Source organism: Peromyscus leucopus, chromosome 7 (genome assembly GCF_004664715.2).
Source record: "Peromyscus leucopus breed LL Stock chromosome 7, UCI_PerLeu_2.1, whole genome shotgun sequence".
Lineage (NCBI taxonomy): Eukaryota > Metazoa > Chordata > Mammalia > Rodentia > Cricetidae > Peromyscus > Peromyscus leucopus.
Genome location: NC_051069.1, coordinates 84,627,521 through 84,645,872, shown reverse-complemented (window position 1 = coordinate 84,645,872; position 18,352 = coordinate 84,627,521). Strand labels below are relative to the sequence as shown.

At 43.6% G+C, this 18,352-nt stretch overlaps 1 protein-coding gene across 8 annotated transcripts in view; it reads right to left on the bottom strand.

Annotated features, from left to right (window-relative positions):
* The window catches only part of Tfdp2 (transcription factor Dp-2), a 130,685-nt gene extending 112,709 nt beyond the window's left edge, over positions 1-17,976 (bottom strand). For all 8 annotated transcript variants that reach the window (XM_028866018.2, XM_028866022.2, XM_028866019.2 and 5 more), the window contains exons 1-2: positions 17,890-17,976; positions 12,880-12,941 (exon numbers count right to left, since the gene is read on the bottom strand). The gene's annotated coding sequence lies outside the window, so the exon portion shown is untranslated. The remainder of the gene's footprint in view (positions 1-12,879; positions 12,942-17,889) is intronic.
* Positions 17,977-18,352: the final 376 nt, after the last annotated feature.

The following is an 18,352-nucleotide window of genomic DNA, read 5'->3' as shown; positions in this document are numbered from 1 at the left end:
TTGCTGCTCCGCCTTAGCCACAATTCTCACCATTAAATGAGTAATATAAACAAATTCACTAATTTTTTTGTTTTTGATTACATATATTCTGAAAAAAATGGCTAAATTATAGGTACCTGAAAACATTCTGTTCATAAAAATCTAAATATAGATAAAGAAAACCCCCCTAACTGAATACTTCAAATCTCATTTGTAAACCAGTATTAGTATGGTAAATATCCCTGCAGAGAGCTCATTCTATGTATTTTCACCTATATATCAACATGTAAAAAAAAAAAAGCTTTACACCTGGGCAAGATGATACCCAACTGTAACCCCAATGCCTGAGAGAGTGAGGCAAGAGAAGGTCAAATCTGAGACCAGCCTTGGCTATGTCCTTAGCAAGACTGTCTCAGCAAACAGCAAAGGGCTGAGATGCAGCTCAGTGGGAGAGCATTTGCCTAATGTATACAAGGCCCTGAGCTTGACTCTCAGTACTGAAGGAGAGAGGAAGAGAGGAGGAGGAGGAGGAGGAGGGGGAGGGGGAGGGGGAGAGGGAGGGGGAGGGGAGAGAGAGAGAGAGAGAGAATTACATATATATTTATATTGCATGGGCTGGAGAGATAGTTCAACAGTTAAAAGCACTGCCTGCTCTTCAAGGGGACCTGAGTTCAATTCCCAGCAGCAACATTGCAGTTCTGTAACAACCATCTGTAACTCCATTTCCAGGTAATCTGTTCCCATCTTATGGCCTCCACAGGCACCAGGCATGTATGTGAAGCACAAACATGTATGCAGACAAACACTTAGGCATATAAAATGAAATAAATTTAAAATAGAGAAAATATAGAAGCATGTAGATGCATCTTTATTGCTTTTAGCATTTGTAAGTGATAGCCTACTGCAATTTTTTTCCTAGGTGAACATACTATCTATCAATAGCACTAGCTCTTTTTGCAAGGACAGTTTTATAGCTAGAGTATGATGATGAGTATACAAATCTGCACATGATAATATGCCATGAAATTATATATAAAATCATAAAAAATATGCAAAACCTGTAAAATTCATAGTACAGTGTTGTGGGATACTATTTTTGTACATTGTGAAGATGCGTCTTTGCTAAGGTGCCTTCTGATTGGTTTAATAAAGAGCTGAATGGCCAATAGCTAGGCAGGAGAATAAGCGGGACTTCTAGGGAGAGAGAGGCACTCGAGATAAATCTATTGTGGGAGAAATGCCAGTAAGACAGATGTACAGAATGAGAGAGAGCTAAAAGCCACATGACAGAACACAGATTAATAGAAATAGGTTAATTTGAGTTTTAAGAGCTAGCTGGGAATAAGCCTAAGCTAAAGGCTAAGGTTTCGTAATTAATAATTAGTCTGTCATTATTTTTGGACTGGCAGTCTCACAAAGGAAAGTTAGACTACAGTACAGTTGTGCATTATATCAAAGTCTATTTCCTGGTTTTGACAATACACTGTAATAATTCATGTATGTTATAAGAGGGAAGATGAGTTATGGATATATGGAACCTATCTGTGCTAGTCTACAATTTCTTGAGTTTACTACATTTTAAAATAAAAAGTAAGGGCTAGGGTTGATAGCTTAGTGAAGACCAGAATTTAAATCCTTTCCACCAAAGTAAAGCCAAGCACAACAGGACATGGCTATAATCCCAGTGGTTCTTCAGTGAGATGGGAAGCAGAGATAAAAGAACTCCAGCAGCACTTCATTCAGACAGGTAGTCTGGCTTAACAAAGAAGTACAAAAACAAAGACACCAGAGGCTGTCATCTGACCACACACACACACACACACACACACACACACACACACACACACACCACAGCACATACATTCCCAAGCATACATCATACACACATGTATGCATACACATTATACACAAACAAACATGCAAACGTGCAAATAAGAATCAGGTATGGCAGCACAGTCCTGTAACCTCAGAACTATGGAATCGAAGCTAGGAGACTCACAAGTTCAAAGCCAGCTACACAATGAGATCCTGTCCAGATAAAAAGACAGATGGGGACAAAGGAAACATAACCACGTAACTCTTATCTGTAATCATTTATATTATTATCAGTACGCATAAAGGAGAAGTCAAACGATAAAAAAGTACCTTGACATGCCATTTTCCAGTACTGTTCTCTACCTCCCTGTTCCCACCTACCTCATTTATATCTCTGCACGGGCAAGCATCACCTGGTCTTCTTCATGTTTCTTATGTTTTTGCCTCAGGTTTCTCTTATTCTTTCTTTCTGAGACAGGGTCTCCCTATATAGCCCTGGCTGTTCTAGAACTCACAGAGATAGAACTGCCTCTGCTTCCCTAAGTGCTGGGATTAAAGTCATGCGCCACCTGTCTGGCTTTCTTTAACCATATAAATAAATAACATGAAAATATTCTACTTTTGCATTTTTTAAATGGGCCTGGGGATCAAATCAAGGGGCCTGGAGCAAAGTATGTAGCTCAGATGGTAGAATGCTTACCTGACATACATGAAACCCAGTGTTCAAACCCCAGCACAGGCATGTTAGATGTGGGGGCACATAACTATAACCCTGGTACTCAGGAGATAGAAGTAAAAGGGGCAGATCAGCCTGGGCTACATGAAATTCTGTCTCAAAATAAAATAAAACTGATGCTTATGAGCCATTACAATGACCAGCATGGCCAAATATCTCAAAGGTTCAACAGTGGTACTTGTATTTGGCACTAACCAACAACTGTCTAATGGGATTTACAGTGCACCCAATAGGAGGTACTTTATGCCTAGTACTATAAACCTAGCCAATTACCCATGGCTGATAAGGAAAACGAACTTAGAACCAACTACTGCCACTTTCCCAAGCTAGTATAATCTCTAACTCCATTCTTAGGACTTGTCTCCATCTTAGTATTACCCACCTTGAAGAGTGCCTCTGAGCCAGGCAGCGGTGGCGCACACCTTTAATCCCTGCACTTGGGAGGCAGAGCCAGGCAGATCAGTGAGTTAGAGCAGAGCGAGATCTAGGACAGGCACCAAACTACACAGAGAAATCCTGTCTCGAAAAACCAAAAAAAAAAAAAAAAAAAAAAGACTGCCTCTGATCCCATATCAAAGAAGTTTCTTTTTACAGACAGAAATTTTGACAGAAACATTTCTGGTCAAAATGCAGAAAACAACTATCTTTGGGGTGCCCAGCCTCAATGGACACATCTACAACACAACCCCTACACCTAAGGCTCAGGGAACATCATACAACAGGCAGGACTGCAAGAACCAGAGGAACAGGGTACCAACTATGTGAGATACTGTCTTCCATACCTGATAGGGAAGCTGTACTTTGAATCTCAACAATATGGCTGCTTAAAGAAAACTCAAACGATGACATCACCAGTTGCCATAACAATGCAGATGGAGAAAATCTCATAAAACCCCCTATTGAGAGCTATAAGAAATTACTAAGAGCTGAGAAAGAGACTTAAGTCTTCCCCAGGGATGAACTCCCCTAATTGATTATCCAATACCAAATGGTCAATCAAAAAAATACTAAATGGACTCAGCAAGTCCTCTGCAAGAACAAGTGCTCTTAACTGCTGAACCACCTCTCCAGCCCCATAAAAAGTATTCAAATGGAATTACACTAATGGAGGAACATTATTCCTACAAGACACCACATGCTACCAATACAAACCCCGAGTACTAGGAATAGGTTACCTCTTTTTGAGTTGTTGGGCCAATGGGATCCCACAGGACCCAAAACCTTACAGGTTATTGTCAGAAGGCTAAGACAGGAGAACTGTCAGTTCAAGGCCAGCCTGGACTATATTAGAAAACCTTAAAACCAAGCAAACAAAAGGATAGACTGTATTTAATGAAAACTTGTAATTTCTGTTCAACAAAAAAGTGTTGGCTGGGGTCAGCAAGATGGTTGGGTCAGTGATCACCTGGAATGAAGCACAGGTAGAGCAGAGACAGTTGATCTCTGATGCCTGCTGGCCGGCTAGCCTAGCCAAACTGCTGTCTCCAGGTTCAGAGAAGAGAGCTTGTCTCAAAAAATAAGGTCGCCAGGTGTGGTGGCACACACCTTTAATCCCAACACGTGGGAGGCAGAGGCAGGTGGATCTCTGTGAGTTCGAGGCCAGCCTGGACTACAAAGTGAGTTCCAGGACAGCCAGGACTATACAGAGAAACCCTGTCTGGAAAACCTAAAAGAAAAAAAAAAAGCAAATGAAAGACACCTAATGTCAACTTCTAGGCTACACACACACAGGAAATGTGGAAATGTCAAATGTCAAATATTTGCAAATATAAAATTGCAATTGGATGCCGGGGCAGCGGTGGCGCACGCCTTTAATCCCAGCACTCGGGAGGCAGAGCCAGGCGGATCTCTGTGAGTTCGAGGCCAGCCTGGACTACCAAGTGAGTCCCAGGAAAGGCGCAAAGCTACACAGAGAAACCCTGTCTCGAAAAACCAAAAAAAAAAAAAAAAAAAAAAATTGCAATTGGAAAACAATATGGTGGTTGCTCAAAAATTAAAAACTACCAAAGCTAGAGGTATTGCTCAGTGGTAGTGTTTACCTACTATGTTTGAGGACCCAGACACAATTCCCAACACTACGAAACAAACAAACAAACAAACAACAACAACAAACACCAAACTAATCATGTGATGCAGTGATAATCCCACATCTGGGTACATATCCCAAAGAACTAAAAGTGAAGGCACGAACAAGTCTTTGTTTTAGGTGTTTTGGGGACAGGGTCTCACTATGCAGCCCTGGGTAGCCTGGAACTGACTCTGTAGACTAGACTGACTCTGAACTTTTGGTGATCCACCTGCTTCTGCCCTCCAAGTCCTGCGATTACAGGCATGTGTCACTATGTCCTGCCTTAAACACATATTTATATGTTCATGTCCACAGTAGCATTAGTCACAATAGTCAAGATGTAGAAAACTAAATATCTACTGAAGGATGACTCTATAATTAAGTTGGAGCATATAAATGTTATAGTGCATTAAAAAGGAAGAGCTTTAAAATGGAATGAAATTCTCATCTATGCTGTAACACTGATGAAGCCTAAAGACATTATCACAAGTGAAATAAACCAGTCACTAAAAGATAAGCACTTTATGACTCACTTGAGGTAACTAGAGAAGCTAACTTCATAAAATAAAATGGTGGCTGCTAGGCCTTGAGAGAAATAAAATAGGGACCTACTATTTAGCTGATACAGAATTTCAATGTTGCAAGATAAAAGAAGTTCTGGAGATGGGTGGTGGCTGGTGGTTGTACAAAGACATGAATGTACTTGAAAACACCAAACTATGCTGTGTTTGTTTATTTATTTTGTTGTTGTTGTTGTTGCTTTGTTCTTTCGGACAAGGTTTCTCTGTAAAGCCTTGGCTGACCTGGGACTCTGTAGACCAGGCTGGCCTCAAACTCAGAGATCAGCCTACCTCTGCCTCCCAAGCGCTGGGATCAAAGGTGGGTACCACCACTGCCTGGTTAAACCATGTTCTTAAAAATAGTTGAGATATGCTGGGCGGTGGTGGTGCATGCCTTTGATCCCCATGAAATGATTGCCTAGCATGACAAAAGCCCTGCCTTTGGTCTCTGGTATTGGGCAGCTGGGTGACCTTGGACCAAACAGGCCGGCAGAAAAACAAATTATCTACAAAGGATGACAATTACACTGCACAAGATTTGAAACAAAACTAGAAACAAAGTTAATACCCTCAAGGTACTCAGGAAGAACAGTATCAAGTCAGAAGATCAAAGTAGTTTTCAAAATGTGGGTGGGAGCTGGAGAGATGGCTCAGTGATTTAAGAGCATTTGCTGCTCTTGCAAGAGGACCTGGGTTCAATTCCTAGCACCCACGTTTGACTGCTAGCACCCACATCAGGTAGCTTACACCCACCTGGAACTCCAGTTCCAGGAGAGGTGACGCCCTCTTCTGCCCTCCTCAGGCACTGCACACACAGGCCACACAAACACACATACATATACATATACACAAACAAAAAATAAATCTTTTCTTAATGGAGGGGAAACAAAGATATTTTCAAATAGCTGACTTTCAAAGCCAAGTGTGGTGGTGTACAACTGTAATCCCAGGATGTCCCAGCTACAAAGTGAACTCAAGGCTAGCCTGAATGACAAAAAAAAAAAAAAAAAAAAGTTGCCTTTCAATACAGACCCTCTAACAGCCAGGTATGGTGACACACACATGCAATTTCAGGACTCAGAAGATAGAAGCACAAAGACCAGGAATTCAAGGCTAGCCTAGACTACTGGAGACCTTCCACACTATGTGCTTCTAGAAAATAGAAACTACTCAAAATTCAAAGCAAATTCAAGATAAGTAAACCACTAAAATAAAAAGGGTCTGAGTATAATACAGTATATGTAAACATTCATCAGTTCTGTCAGGGGCATACTAATTTTAGAAGATAAAGCAAGAGGGAGGAAAAAAAGACAACAGAAGGAAATGTACCTGGGCAACTATAACAAGAAGGTAGATCTTTGAACAGCACTTAAAATTTCTAAGTCATGGGGCTGGAGAGATGGCTCAGAGGATAAGAGCACTAACTACTCTTCCAGAGGTCCTGAGTTCAATTCCCAGCAACCAAATGGTGGCTCACAACCATCTGTGATGAGATCTGGTGCCCTCTTCTGGCCTGCAGTCATTCATGACATAACAAAATAAAACAGAATAAGATAAAGCAAAAAAAAAAAAAAAAAAAATTCTAAGTCATACACGATTCAGGAAGTACTGAAGTTTTTTTTTTTTTAAGATGATTTTTTAAATGCTGTATTTTTATTTTATGTGCTTTGGTGTTTTGTCTGCATGTGTGTCTGTGTGAGGGTGTCAGATCTCCGAATCTGAAGTTACAGACAGCTGTGAGCTGCCATGTGGATGCTGGGAGTTGAACCTAGGTCCTCTGGAAGAGCAGTCAGTGCTCTTAACCACTGAGCCATCTCTCCAGCCCCTGAAGGTTTTAATTTATAAACTTTTTTTTACACATGCAAAAGTCAGAAAACAATTTTCAAGAAATCAGTTCTATCCTTCTACCACATGGGTCCTAAGGATCAAACTCAAGTCATTGGTGATAGATTCATAACACATCCCCACATTTGGGCGTGTTTGCGCATGCCCAGCAGACCTAGACACTTCCGCCTAACCAGTTCCAGGTCAAAATAGCCATTTCTGGGTCAAGGCATCTCACGTGACCAGGATCCCATGAATATACCTGGGCAACTATAACAAGAAGGCAGATGTTTGAACAGCACTTAAAAGTTCTAAGTCATACACGATTCAGGAAGTACTAAAGGTTTTAATTTATAAACTTTTTTACACATGCAGAAGTCAGAGAACAATTTTCAAGGAATCAGTTCTCTCCTTCTCCCACATGGGTCCTAAGGATCAAACTCAAGTCATCGTGCTTGGTGGCAAGCACTTCTACCTGCTGAGCCGTCCACTGGCACAGGAAGCACTGTTCCAAATTACAGATGCCACTAAAGTTAGGCAACCACTACAAATATGTATATATACATATATATGTGTGGTGTGTGTATGCATATATATATATGTATGTATATTTTTTTTTCTATAAAAAAAGTAGTAGATGGGGTTGCTGGAGAGATGGCTCAGCAGTTAAGCGCACTGACTGCTCTTTCAGAGGACCCAGGTTCAAACAATCCTCTAACTACAGTTCCAACACCGGCTTCTGACATTCTTGAAAGCCAGGCATGAACATGGTATACACACATACATTCAGGCAAAACACTCACATACATAAAGTAAATAAAATCTTAAAATATATATGTATCATAAACTGGGCAGTGGTGGTGCACACTTTTAATACCAACACTTGGGAGGCAGAGGCAGGCAGATCTCCTAGAGTTCCCTGATTTACATATCGTGTTCCAGGACTGCCAGTGTAGGAGCTGCAGCTTAGAGAAAGCACTGGAGGAACAAGAATTGTTAAGCACAAAGGCCTATTTTCTTCAAGGGAAAGAAACAACACCTGTTCACCCAGAAGGCTGGAGTGGGTGTTGTCTTAACAACTTGGTGATTCTTTGTTATTCTATTAGGAGCCAGCTTAAACCCGAATACCCCAATATCCTGAGCATTGTTTAGACCCTAATCCTTAGCTTTGTCTCAGTGCATAAGACCCATCTTTATGAAAGTGATCTCATGTACTTTGCATCCTCCATCAATAGAACCCATTTTATGCTTATTACAAATCCTTCCTTCCTAAGCCTTTACACTGAATACTGTTTATCAGTCAATAGAACTCATTCTTATTGTAAAGGTCACAAGTGCTTTGCTAATTTGCAAGGAAGTTTTGATGTAGCCATTTCTGAAGCTTAGCTGTGATCACTGTCTCGTGGAGACCTTTTGCCAAAGTTTTACTGTTTAAATGTATAAGGAAAATAAAATGAGAGGTCAAACTCTTTAGAGTTTTGGCCCAGTACCTGCTAAAGTGATGCTAACCAAATTTCATTCTTCACCTAGCTTAGATCATTTCCCTGCCAGCCATGACACTTGCAGGGACACCAACAAGCCAGGACTACACAGAGAACCTATCTCAAAAAAACAAATATATATAATAGTGGGAAAGTTAATGAAATTCAAACAAGGTCTACAGTATTTTTAGTAATATTGTGCTTCCTAGGCACAGTAGCAAATGCCTATAATCCCAGCACTTGGGAGGTGGAAAAGGACCAGGAGTTCAAGGTCCTTCGGCTACATAGTGAGTTTAAGGCCAGCCTGAGCTATAAAAGAGCATAAGACTCTATCTCACCAAAACCAAAAAAAAAAAAAAAAAAAAAGAAAGAAAGAAACGAAACAAAATGAAACAAAGACAAGAAAGGAAGGCAGGACAGAGATGATCATTTGTATCTAAGATCTCAGATAATCAAGAGGATAACCACAAGTTCGAGGCCAGCCAGAACTAGAGTAAAATTCTATTTAAAAAGGAGGAGGAGGAGGAGGAGGAGGAGGCGGCGGCGGCGGCGGCGGCGGCAGCGGCAGAACAAAAAACACCTGAGAGAAACAGGGAGAGAAGACATACTTGCCTCCCAGTCTCAGAAGTTTCAGTCCATGGTAGGCTAGTTCTGTACTTCGGGGTTGGTGGGGATGCAAAGAACCCTTCAACAAACTGCATCAAGGAAGCACAGCAAGAACATGCCTGAAGCAGCTGGCTTCCAGGCTCTGCTTTTATTTCAGCTAGGCTCGCAGTCTGTGAAGTGGTGCTACCACATTGAGGGAGAGTCTCTCTTCCTTAGTTGATCCTCCTTAGGAATACCCTCGGTGCTACCACATTGAGGGAGAGTCTCTATTCCTTAGTTAATCCTCCTTAGGAATACCCTCGGTGCTACCACATTGAGGGAGAGTCTCTATTCCTTAGTTAATCCTCCTTAGGAATACCTCATAGACACAACAAAAATAACGCCTTGCTAATTTCCTAAGGACTGCTTTTTTCCTTTTTCAATGTGAGTGTGTCTGTATGTGTGCGCGTGCCCACAGAGGTCAGAAGCCAGGCACTGGATTCCTTGGGGCTGCTGGAATTACAAACATTTGTGAACTGTCTGGTAAGGGTGCTGCGGTCTTAATTCTGGTCCTCCAATCAAGCATGAACACTCTTATTAACCAACCTCTGAGCCATCACTCCAGCTCCTCCTAGACACTTACTAATCCAAATTAGTTGGTGATCAAGATTAACCAGGATGGCTCAGTGATTAAGAGCACTTGCTGCTCTTCCAGAGGACCTGAGTACAACTCCCAGCACCCACATCAGCTCCAGTTCCAGGGTACCCACTGCCCTTTTCTGGCCTCCACTGGCACCTGTACTCATGTGTTACAAAATTTTTAAAAATTAAAAATAAAGAACCATTTACCAGTCCGTAAGTCAGCGTAGTCACCCTGGGGGCTCAAGACTAGAAAGAGCTACTACAATACACTTAGTGAAATTTCATCAGATGGTATGATTATTACATGTACAATTTATAAATATGTCACATTTCCCTGAAAGTATTTTTTAAACTATTTCCTTTTATTTTATGTGTACTGGAATTTTGCCGGCATGTGTATAGTGCCAGCAGAGGCCAAAAGAGTACATCCAATCCTCTAACTAGAGTTGTTAGTGACTGTATTGGTGCTGGGACTTGAACCCTGGTCATCTTGGAAGAGCACAAGAGCTTTTTATCCACTAAACCATCTCTCCAGCCCATTAATTTTTTAAGAGTTCTTTTTCTTTATTTTACGCATGTATGTATGTGCACCATGTGCTTGCCTTGGAGGCCAGATGAGGGTGTCAGATCTCAGGGAAATGGAGTTGCAGGCAGTTGTGAGCTGCCATGTTGGTGCTGGGAACTGAACCTGGGTCTTTTCCAAGAACAGTAAGTGCTCTTAACCACTGAACCATTCATTTCTCTAGCCCTCCACCTCAAGTATTTTTAAAATGGCTTCACCTCTGGGAGCAAAGGTATGAGAAAAATGTAAAAATTGTTTCAATTTAAAGCAGTCAAATGCTACTGTAACAAGTCAGAAGGGCAAACCTAGGTCAGTAGGCTGAGGGAGTCCTGAAAGTGAGCCTAGCCTGCTACCCCCTCGTTTTGGACACCAGATCACCTGTCTTTTTGTTTGTTTATTTCTCTTTGGTTTTTTTTTTTTTTTTTTTTTTTTTTTTCCCAAGATAGGCTTTCTCTGTGTAGCCCTGGCTGTCCTGAAACTCACTCTGTACACCAGGATGGGTTCAAACTCAGAGATCCTCCCACCTCTGCCTCCAAGTGCTGGGATCAAAGGCGTGTACCACCACGCCCAGCTTAGATCTCTTATCTTTTTAAAGAGTACCTAATTGGAGAGCTATCCAACTCAAATGAGATTCACAATTTGTAAAGATGATGGCTAATACTATCAAACTGACAGGATCTAGCATCCTAAAGAGACAAGGCTCTGGATAGGTCTATGAAGAACTGTCGAGATAAGGTTGACTGGGTACCCACCAGAACTGGGCAGCACCCTGGGCTGGGGCCCCAGTCTGTATAAAAAGTAGAATGCTATGGGACTGCTAGCTGTCATCCCTCGCTCCTCCATGACTGCAGCGGCTTCAAGCTCTGGCTGCCATGACTTCCCACCACAATGGACTTTACCTCAAATAGGGAGTCGAAGTAAACCCTTCCTGGAGCTGGAAAGTGCCTCAGTGGTTAAGGGGGCTTGCTGCTCTTCCAGAGGAAAATAATACCTGGCACCCACATTGGGGGGCTCAGACCTGCCTATAACTGCAGCTCCAGGAGATCCAACACTCCTCCAGCCTCTACACACGGCAGAAACACACACACATACATACGCATAAATAAGAACGAAATTCATCCTTTTAAAAATAAAAATCAAGGCCGAGCGGTGGTGGCGCATTCCTTTAATCCCAGCACTCGGGAGGCAGAGGCAGGAAGATCTCTGTGAGTTCGAGGCCAGCCTGGTCTCCAAAGCGAGTTCCAGGAAAGGTGCCAAGCTACACAGAGAAACCCTGCCTCGAAAATAAATAAATAATAAATAAACAAACAAACAAACAAACACATACATGCATACATGCATACATACATGCATACATGCATACATACAAACAAGTCAACCCTCCCTCAGTTGCCTCTATCAACTATCTCATCACAACAGTGAGAAAGGTAACTAAGCGAACTACAGAGCACAGACTGGAGCTGGGCACGGGGACTCACGCCTGCAATCCCAGCATTCAGGAGGAAGAGATGGGCAGAGCTCTGTGAGTCTGAGGCCAGCCTGGGCTACACAGTGAGACCCTATCTCAAAAGAAAAAAAGAGAGAAAAAGAAAAAGAAAGGAAGAAAGGAAAAGAGATAGAAGGCTTCTAATTTTAGACATAAATACTTCGCTAAAAACAGACTGGTTATTCAAAACAGATACAGGTTGATTTTAAATTCATCCAAGTGGCTACCCATAAAACAGGAACAAGAAGAAAAAAGCATTATTCTGTATGCCTACTACTGTAGGAATCCTAATAACTAGATGTCAAGTCAACAATTACTCTATCCTTCCTGTAACCAAAGTTAAAAAATGAAGGCTGGCCAGGCAGAGCGGTGGTGCATGCCTTTAATCCCAGCACTTGGGAGGCAGAGGCAGGTGGATCTCGGAGTTTGAGGCCAGCCAGGGCTACACAGGGAAACTCTGTCTTAAAAAATAAAAAAGGCTAGGAGATGGCTCCACCGGGAAGTGCTCACCACGCCAACACGGGGCTGAGCGCAGATCCTCCGCACCAACAGAGAAAAGCCAGGTGCAGTGGCTGTGCCTGTCCCCCAGCGCCCGGAAGGCGGCCAGAGGAAGATCCCTGGGGCTGGCGGACGGTGAGTCCAGTCAAGTCAGCGAGCTCCAGGTTCAAGGAGAGACTCTCAAAAACTAAAGTAAAAAATGACTGAGGAAGACACCTGACATTCACCTCTGACCTCCACATTCATGTGTGCACACACATGTACCTGCATGGGCACATACACATGAACATATACAAACCAAAAAACTCAGAAAATGTTCTGTGTAAGTGAAAGTAATAATTCTTTGTTTTCACTCAAGAACAATCTGAGTTAAAACAAGCTTCAAGGCCGGGTGGTGGTGGCATATGCCTTTAATCCCAGCACTCAGGAGGTAGAGGTAGGCAGATCTCTGTGAGTTCAAGGCCAGCCTGGGCTACAGAGCGAGATCCAGGACAGGCTTCAAAGCTACACAGAGAAACCCCATCTCAAAAACAAACAAAAAAACAAGCTTCAAATTCTTTCTTTGTACAGTGAAATTACATATGTATATGTTTATATGTATATTTACCTAAGTATATAGATAGAGACACAAACACATACATACCCAGACAGTCTGCCAGGGCTCTCTGTTCAGCAGTTTGTCATAGTGCTTACTTCAGTACAAACCTAGAGTAAAGTAGAGAGAGAAAAAAAACATTTTGTGTAATATTTTCTACTTTCAAAATAGAGGTATATATTACCTCTCATTTTTAAACACACTATTTTCATGGTTATATATTTAATTAACCAGGCATACCCATACCTCATTATGTTCATAACAGCAACATTAGCCACAGCATCTTTATTAAGTACTGAGGCTAATAACAGAGATGGCTATTATAACTGCTATTGCATTTTTATATTCCCTTTTAAATATATTTAGTTTTTTTTCCTTTTTTTAATTCCTTTTAAATTTATAAAATGTGTCTTATTTGTTTGGGGGAGGGGGGCTGGCACACATGCCCCAGCACTGGTGTGGAAGTTAGAGGACAATTTTATGGAATCAGTTCTCTTTCCCCTTCACCTGGAACTGGCACTGAACGTCTCTCATCAAGCCTGCACAGCAGAAGCCTTTCCCTGGACCATCTGGCCAGCACTCTTGCAACAGTTTTTAGGTCTTGTCATTTCATAATATCCTCTTTACTTTTGGCTTACACCGATTTAATTTCTAATAAGTCAAACCGGTAATGTAGCAAGAGAATAATAAGCCTTAAACATTTTGTTACAAAGAAATCTGCTTGGGATTGAGCGAGGCTCAGCAGTCAACAGCATTTATTACTCCTGCGGAGGACCCAAGCTCAATTCCCAACACTCATGGAGAGCAGCTCACAACCACCTGGAACTCCAGCTCCAGGAATCTGACACCTTTGGCTTTCATGGACAGCTGCACTCAAATGGACACACTCCACACAGATGCACTCATATACACATGATTTTTTAAAAAATAATTCCCAGCACTCAGAAGGCAGAGGAAGGCGGATTTCTGTGAGTTCCAGGCCAGCCTGGTTAACATAGTGAGTTCCAGGACAGATAGCTGTTACACAGAGTAACCCTATGGCAGAGGTTGGGGGGTTGGGGGTGCTAATAATAATAATACAAGTAAGTCTAGTAGCATGGCTCACGACTCCAGCCTGGGGATTTGATGCCCTCTTCTGGTCACTGCAGGTGCCTACACACAGGCACATATATAACTACACACACACACACACACACACACACACACACACACACACTCATCATCATCATCAAATTTAAAAAGAAAAACTGAGCCAGGTGATGGTAGCATACACCTTGAATCCCTGAACTCGGGAGGCGGAGGCATGCAGATCTCTGTGAGTTCAAGGCCAGCCTGGTCTACAAAACGAGTTCCAGGACAGACTTCAAAGCTACACAGAGAAACCCTGTCTCGGGGAAAAAAAGAAAAAGAAAAAAGAAAAAGTGGCAGAACCAGGCATGGTGGAATGTGCCTATGATTTCAAAGAACAGTGAGTTTGAAAAGAAGAGCAAGACTCTATCTCAAAAACATCATCAAGACTTAGGAGAGCATGAACAAAACAATTTAGTTGGTCCTCTATTGAGAAATGCTGGCACATACTTGGGTGTTTACAGCTGTCTTTTTAAAGCCCTCTCCCTTCCCTTCCTTAAAATAGAACTTAAATCCTATGAAACAGATACTAACACTATCCCATTTTAGAGATGAAGAAACCAAGGCACACCGTACAGGTAGGATTTAAAACAAGGAAAGCCAGCTCCAGAATTTACCTTCTTAATTAATAAAGAAATTAAAATTCTGATTTCCACCCCAGGCACAATGACTTAGGACTGTAACGCTGGCACTCACGAGACTAAGCAAGAGGACTAATGAGAGTTTAGATCAGCTGAAGCTACATCGTAAGTTCTAGGCCAGCCTGTGCTACAGTGTGAGGCCCTGTCACAAATACGAGTTTAATTTATATGATTATGAATTAGCAGGCTGGGACTACCAGTGAAACAGATCTACTGTTTTAAAACCAGGGTAAAGCCAGGAATAGTGGCGCACATCTGTATCCTTACTAGTGCTGGGGGAGGACAGGGGGAGGAGAAAGAGGTGGATACCCAGCTAGCAAGCTAGCCAGTCAGCCAATCAGTGAGCTCATGGTTCTGTAAGAGACTGTCTCAAATAGACAGGGTGGAGAGCCCTAGAAAAAAGACCTGACCTCTAACCTCCATGTGTGGGCTTTGTTCACAGACAACGGCATTCCCATGTGCACAGATGCATTAAAACAGAGAGAACGGTATAACACATAAGTAAGTCATTGGTCCTGTAAAGAGCTTCAAATTCTTTAGAAACGTTTAATGATGAAAAATGTTTTTGTCAGCCAGATGTAGTGGCATGTACCTCTAATTCTAGCACTCGGGAGGCAGAGGTAGGTGGATCTCTGTGAGTTCGAGGCCAGCCTGGTCTATATATTGAGTTCCAGGACAGCCAGAGCTATAGAGTAAGAGCCTGACTCAGGAAAAAAGGGAGGGGAGAGGGAGGAAAGAAACTAATGCAAGCATTCAGCAGGCCAAGGCAAGAAGATCGCTGTAAGTTTATGGCCAGCCTGAGCTACCTAGTGGATAAATGACCAGTCTGAGCTCCTCAGCTAAAGCAGCAGACTAGGAGGCTGAGGGAAGGGAAAAGGAAGAAGAGGGCAAGCAACGGATTGTATGGATCTTGAAATATCTGAAGTAAGAACACACTGTGAAAATACAATTACCAGTTCAATAAAAGAAATAACCAATAAAAACTGGTCAGGTGTGGGGGTACAAGCCTGTAATCCTAGCAAACAGAGGGGGGGGGCACTAAGGTATGAGGATATACCTGCAAACCTGGGCTACATAGTCACTTTAAGGCAAGCCTGGAGTATATTGTAAGACCCTGTCTCAAAAAGACACACAAAAAGTTAGTCAAGTAACTTTGTCTCTGGAACTATGAATGACCTCTCAAAAATATGTAAATACAAATGATTTTGCAAAACATTTTTAAGGGTTCATTAGCCTTCATTTAATCATCTATGGGCATTTAGAATCCTGTATCACAGGTTGAAATGGAAAAGAGGAAAGTATTAAAAAGCAAGTATTTTTAAATTTTCTCCCCCCCCCCTTTTTTTGGAGGAGAGCACAGGTGTGGAAAAGTTAGATGATAACTGTCAAGAGTAAGTTCTCTCCATGCACCCTGTGGGTCCCAGAAGGAGCTAAGGTCAGTCTGTCTTGGTGACAAACATCTTTAGTCAATGAACTATCTTGCCACCCCCAATTTACATTTAATCAGCTTTAAAATCCTTACAAACTCCCAACCTGGTTTCTTCTGAGATCCATTATGACACATACTGCAGTTGAGTCAGAAAGATTATGAAAAGAATTCACATCCTATTTAAAGGTGGGGTTTGCTACTGCTCTCTTATTTTTCTGGTGCTGGGCATCCAAATACAGTTTAGGTAATTACCCTACCAGTGAGCTATGGCCCAGCCCTCAAGTTGTACTGGGAGCTCATAGCTCAGTTCAGAATTTTGGCTGCATGGATAAAACTTGCATATGCCAAGGACTACACATTCACACGGGTGGAGGGGAGGGAATTATGGTTACAAAATATTAATACGAATAATTAAAACTCAATTTTCTTTCTTAAGTAAACAGCATGTAATTAAGTTAACTGCAGAATTCAATAAGTCTCAGGCCTTTCTTAACAAATGTAAGTGCTGCATTCCTGAAACTGCAACCACATGCCAGCACTGTGCTACAGACACCATGTCTGCCGTGACACTAAGCTAGTTCCAGGCACAAGATGTTCTAAAACTAAGTCCGTCGAGCGCCAATACACAAGCGTGTCAGAACCGGAGGTCTGGCCGCTGATTTATCTCCTGGTGCAATTTGAGAATGTACACTTACGTTATTTCTAGTAATGGGACAGTGGTGTGGTGTAAAGTTTTACCTAAATCGTTTATGTTAACCCCAGTGAAATGGGAAAAGCAAAATGCAAAATCAATTAAGTAAGCATTTTATATTCAACTATAACTTCTGTCACACTGAAAAAAGACACACAAGTTAAACCGTATTTCCTAGTTATGAGGATGTCAAACCATTAGAACAGAAAACAAGTGACCCAGAAAAAACTGCAAGTCAAATGAAAAACAGCAGCTGACTGTAGAAGAAGGCAGGTATGTGGGATGGGGAGCTGGAGCCCCTTGAGAGGGAAGGAGGAAAGACAGAAGTATTCAAAGACTCAAAAGCTCTTTCAGCAACTGCTGTGGGGAAAGAACGAACGTGTTAACTGTTTCTGTGGCGGCGCTGGGAGGCAAACCCAGGGCTTTAGGAATGCTAAGCAAACATTTTACCACTGTGCTACAACCAGGCCACAAGCCTGGCAACTATTTCAACTGAAAAGGTGAAACAACATGGGGTCCAGAGTCTCGTCTGGCATCCAGGGTAGTTAGGCATTTAATAGCGGTCAGCTTTGTTTCCGGTGCATCCGCGAGTTCAAACCTTTTCTCTATCGCACCACCCTCGCATAGGCAGATGAACAAACCGAGCCCACACAAAGCACGGGAACACGGGCGAGTGTCCACGCACTTCACTCTCGGCGGGAGCCCACGGACACTTCCCCCCCTGTTCTGTGCACAGCAATCATGGGCCTGGCAGAATTCCTCCCAGAACTCGGGTCGAGAATGTAACCTCTATTTGAAAGGGAAAGTTACTTTGGGGAACCTGGGGGAGGAGGGGGGTGTCTTCCAGGTATGCAGAGCTTTGCGATTCTGAGAAGCACCCGGCAGAAGCAGACGAGAGGCTTGTGGATCACGAAGCCGGGAGGAAAAGTCAGAAGCCCAAGTCAGCCCTTGCCCTTCCTGATCCTGGAGGAGGGCGAGCCTGCAGGCTTCCGAGCCTCATCAGGCACTGGGGGTGGGGGTGCTTGGCCAGGCTACCAAGAAGCCCCGGGGACAATCAGCGAGCCCCACGACCAGAAGTCCCGCGACAAGGCAGGGAGGGCCAGCCTGCGGGGACCGCGCCCGGTCCAAAGGCCCCGGCGTGCAGGCCCGCGCCCTTTCCCGGACCTTACCGCCGTTCCGTGCAGAGGGGCCGGCGGCCCGCACAGTCCTCGGCCCACGCCCGGGACGCGTCTTCGGGAGCTGCCGCGGCTCAGGCAGAGCCGGGTCGGGTCAGAGCGAGCTCCCACCCGCGCGGCCGCGGCCTTCGGGACGCTCCAGCGCGCGTCGGAAAGCCTGCGGTGCAGGAAGGGTCAAGGCGCGCCCCGCGTGCCAGGCAGCGACGGCCGCACAGCCCAGCGCGCCCGACGCCGTCCGCCCTCCGCGACACGGCCGCGGCGCCGCTTCCCCCGCGCTCGCTTTGGCGGCGGAGCAGCACGGTGCACGCCGATTGGTCCTCCGGGGGCGTGACGCGCGGCGACGCTCTGCACGGATTGGCCGGACCGCGGTGCGTGTAGGGAGTAAACAAAACCCGCCCCCAGCCAGGCTCGCCCCCGAGGGGAGGGACCGAGGTGGGTGGCGGGCTCCCTGGGGCTC